We start from the raw sequence: 4,909 nt of genomic DNA, 5'->3' as shown, positions 1-4,909 counted from the left end.
ACAAAATAAAAAGGCTTAACTCATTTCTCATAATATGAGTCAATTTAAAACTAAAAATACCTCAGCGTGCCCCGAGGCTCAACTCACTTCTCGCAATATGAGTTGATTTTGAAAACAACAATTAAAAATACCTCAACGTGTCTTGAGGCTCAACTCATCTCTCGCAATATGAGTTGAGTTTCCTTGAAAAACATGAATTAAAAACATCAAAATACCAAAACCTGTCCTTTGGTAGAATTCGGGTGTCTTTTCCTTTGATTCAGTGTGACTCTCATTCAAGATTTCTTGCTCTGTTGGAGTACCTATATATGCCATGTATGATGTTATCATGATATGCACATGTTTGTCTTAAATGCTTTTATGCCTACATGATTATGCAGTGCTCCTTAAGCATGTTTGTCGTATGTCCATTTAGCCACGATTGTTGAGGATCTGTGTTCATTGCTTTGATTCTCGACTTTCTCTTCAGGCCTTATACCTGTCTTCAAGCTTTCAACGTTTCTCAGACATCATTCTTCTGCCCCCGATTGAACTTTGTTCTTACTTTGAGACTCTTGTGCTTATCAAATTTTCATCCAGGTAATGCTTAACATTTCTTTTGTTTAGAGTATGTAATTTCACTATTTATCATGTAAATGAATCACATAATGAGATGCGTGAAAATGGTCAGGTAGGGACAAAAGGATACCTCACATTTATTCATTTCAAATGTAGCAAACAAATAAAATTAACCAATGATAGTAAAAGAGTGTCATAAAGAGAAAAGGGATTGCATTCAACGAATACAAATGCTCTAGATATTCAATGCATGAACTCTTCCACATTCCTCAATCAAGAATCTTTTCGAGCATGCTTCTTGCGTAAAAGATTTCGAGCTTTCAGAAATGCTTCAAATACGGTAGTCTCACTATTTGACCCACCGTTCAAAACGCCTTGTTCTTTAAGCCCGGGTTTGCTTCATTAGAATGCCCTTTCAGGTTTTCATCCTAATCTTTTGTGTTTAATCAAGGCGCCCTTTTCACCTTGATCACCCTTTTTTCTTTCTTTTTTTTTTATATGCTCTTTTTGGGTTTTCATCTTGGTTTCCTTTTTCAAGCATAATATTTCTTTACAGCATCTGAATTTACTGGACTCGGTAACTCTTTCCCATCCATCTCGGTGAGGATCAAAGCTCCGCCCGAAAATGCCTTCTTTACGACGTATGGACCTTCCCAATTTGGCGCCCATTTTCCTCGAAAATCTTTTTGTATTAGGAGAATCTTCCTCAGCACGAGTTCTCCTTCGTGGAATTCTCTTGGTCATACCTTCTTGTCATGGGCTGCGATCATTCTCTTCTGGTATATCTGTCCATGGCAGACTGCCTGCAGACATTTTTCTTCAATAAGGTTTAACTGGTCATATCGAGCTCGAACCCATTCTGCTTCTTCTAGTTTTGATTCTATTAAGACTCGTAGAGAGGGGATCTGAACTTCGATGGGTAGCACAGCTTCCATTCCATAGACCAGAGAGAAAGGAGTTGCTCCCGTAGATGTCCGCACAGATGTATGATATGCATACAAAGCAAATGGTAGCTTCTCGTGCCAGTCTTTATATGTCTCGATCATTTTCCCAATAATCTTTTTAATATTCTTATTGGCTGCTTCAACAGCTCCGTTCATCTTTGGGCGATAGGGTAAGGAGTTATGATGTTTTATTTAGAATTGCTCACACACTTCTTTCATCATCTTGTTGTTCAAATTCAAGGCGTTATCTGAGATGATTCTTTCAGGCAAACCATATCGACAAATGATTTCCTTTTTCAAAAACCTGCAAACTAAGGTCTTCGTCACATTGGCAAACGATGCAGCTTCTATCCATTTTGTGAAGTAATCAATAACCACAAAAATGAATCGGTGTCCATTAGAAGCTTTTGGGGAAATTGGCCCTATAACATCTATGCCCCACATAGAAAAAGGCCACGGAAAAGTCATGACGTGAAGAGGCAAAGGGGCTACATGAATTTTATCACCATAAATTTGACATTTGTGGCATTTTCGTGTGAAATTAATATAGTCGCTTTCCATCGTCAGCCAGTAATATCCGAGTCTCATAATCTTCCTGGCCATAGTGAAACTATTGGCATGTGTCCCGCAAATTCCCTCATGGATGTCTTCAAGTATTTTTCTAGCCTCAACAGCATCTACGCATCTCAAGAGCACCTGATCTTTTCCTCTTTTGTACAGGATGTCCCCATCAAGAACAAATCTCGCTGCCATTCTTCTGATTGTTCTTTTGTCGTTCTCGTTTGCTTGTTCAGGATACTTTTGATTCTTGATATATTCTAAGTTATCATGGAACCATGGCCGTCCGTCTGGCTCCTTTTCAATGCTGAAACAATGGGCAGGGACTTCATATATGCTCATTTGAAGAGGCATTATTTCAGTTTCTCTGCTCACTTTGAACATTGAAGCCAACGTGGCCAGGGCATCAGCTAACTGGTTTTCTTCTCGTGGGAAGTAATTAAAAGTTATTTCTTCGAATTCTTTAATCAATTCTGCCACTAGGTCACTGTATTTAACCAGTTTCGAGTCTCTCACTTCCCAATCTCCACGGATTTGGTAAATCACCAAGGCTGAGTCTCCGTATACCTCTAAAGTTTTGACGTTTCGTTCAATAGCTGCACGAAGTCCCATGATAAATGCCTCATATTTCGCTATGTTACTAGTACAGAAGAAGTTCAACCTGGCAGTGAGTGGGTAATGGTTCCCTTCTGGCGATACTAAGACTGCTCCAACCCCGTGCCCCAATGCGTTTGATGCACCATCAAAGCTTATCTTCCATGACTTCTCTTTTGGTGACTCATATTCTTTTTCTGTAATGCACATCAAATCTTCATCCAGGAATTCAAATCTCAATGGCACATATTCATCCATTGTTCAGGTTGCCAAAAAGTCAGCTATTGCGCTTCCTTTTATTGACTTTTGACTCACATAGACGATGTCGTACTCTGATAGTAAGATCTGCCACCGTGCCATTTTTCCTGAGAGTGCAGGTGCTTCCATCATATACTTTATTGGAACTATCTTTGAAATTAACCATGTCGTATGATACAACATGTATTGCCTAAGTCTCTGAGCTACCCAAACCAGAGCGCAACAATATTTTTCAATGGATGAATACTTTGCCTCATATTCAATGAACTTTTTACTGAGGTAGTAGATCGCCTTTTCTTTCTTTCCTGACTCGTCGTGTTGCCCCAGTACGCAACCCATTGAATTCTTGAACACAGTCAAATATAATATCAATGGTCTTCCCGACATTAGCGGTACTAGCACTGGAGGATTAGACAAATACTGTTTTATCTTGTCAAAAGCCACTTGGCACTCCTCGTTCCATTCTCCGGGATTATGTTTTTGAAGGAGTCGAAAGATTGGGTCGCATTGGTTGGTAAGTTGAGCAATAAATCGGGCGATGTAGTTTAATCTCCCTAAAAATCCTCTGACTTCCTTTTGCATGCGCGGGGGTGGAAACTCTTGAATGGCTTTTATTTTATCTGGATCAACTTCAATGCCTCTCTCACTGACAATGAAGCCAAGTAATTTTCCTGAGATAGCCCCAAACTTACATTTGGACGGATTGAGCTTTAGCTGAAACTTTCTCAGTCTGTCGAACAACTTCTTCAGGTTCGCTACATGTTTTTCTTCCCCTCGGGACTTAGCAATCATATCGTCGACGTAGACCTCTATTTCTTTATGCATCATGTCATGGAATAACGTCACCATAGCCCTCTGATATGTTGCTCCAGCATTCTTTAACCCAAATGGCATCACCTTGTAGCAGAATGTTCCCCACATTGTTACGAAGGTAGTTTTCTCCATATCCTCAGGGGCCATCTTGATCTGATTATACCCCGAGAATCCGTCCATGAAAGAAAACAATAAATGTTTTGCTGTGTTATCCACCAACGTATCAATGTGTGGTAAGGAAAAATTATCTTTAGGACTTGCTCGATTCAAATCACGATAATCTACGCACATTCGTACTTTACCGTCTTTCTTTGGCACCGGGACTATGTTAGCCACCCATTCTGGATATTTGGAGGCTTGTAGGAAACCAGCATCAAATTGCTTCTTGACTTCCTCTTTTATCTTCAACAACATCTCAGGCCTCATCCGTCTTAGCTTTTGTTGAATGGGCTTGCATTCTGGACCGCTACATTTTCATCCAATCCTGGCATGTCCTGATATGACCATGCGAATACATCTTTGTACTCGCGGAGCAAAGCAATCAAATTATGCCTGGTACCCCCTGAAATAGAAGTCTTAATCTTCACTTCTTGCTTCCTTTCTTCAGTTCCCAGATTTATTGTTTCAACGGATTCTTGATGAGGCAAAATCTGTTTATCCTCTTGTTCCACCATTCTTAGCAAGTCGAGGCGAGACATAGTCTTGACATTTTCTTGACTTTGAATTCTCCTAAACAAACAACCTTCTCAAAATCGATTTGGGACTCATAATGAGGTTTGTTCATCTTTGTTGACATCCGAGCACTGAAAGTTGAATGAAAAAGGAGACTATAGAGGGGCATCCAAGTATTGGAACCAACAAATGAAATGTTATGGCATGGTATGAGGCAAATGTACAGATAGGCTATGAGGAGATGATTATGAAATTAGTGATAATGCGAAAGATCGTGATGAAATGCATCTTCATTGATATTCATTTAAATGATAAAGAGTAAATGCAAGCTCTTACAAAAGAATTCTATTATATCTAAGGACACAATAGAATGTTAATGTTTGAGCATTACTTTGAAGACTTATAAACTACAAGAAGCTCTTCGGCAGTCCAATTGTTCATCATGAAACCAGGAGGGCAATGGCGTATCCTCGAGACATCTTTACTTGCACCAGCCCCTTTGTCAATGACAT

General features: G+C 39.7%; 1 pseudogene; it reads right to left on the bottom strand.

Annotated features, from left to right (window-relative positions):
* Window positions 1-1,091: 1,091 nt before the first annotated feature.
* Window positions 1,092-4,423, bottom strand: LOC128282171 (uncharacterized; annotated as a pseudogene).
* Window positions 4,424-4,909: the final 486 nt, after the last annotated feature.

This window comes from Gossypium arboreum, chromosome 10 (genome assembly GCF_025698485.1).
Source record: "Gossypium arboreum isolate Shixiya-1 chromosome 10, ASM2569848v2, whole genome shotgun sequence".
NCBI lineage: Eukaryota > Viridiplantae > Streptophyta > Magnoliopsida > Malvales > Malvaceae > Gossypium > Gossypium arboreum.
Note: the sequence above shows the minus strand (reverse complement) of the source record. Positions and strands in the feature narration are given on the sequence as shown.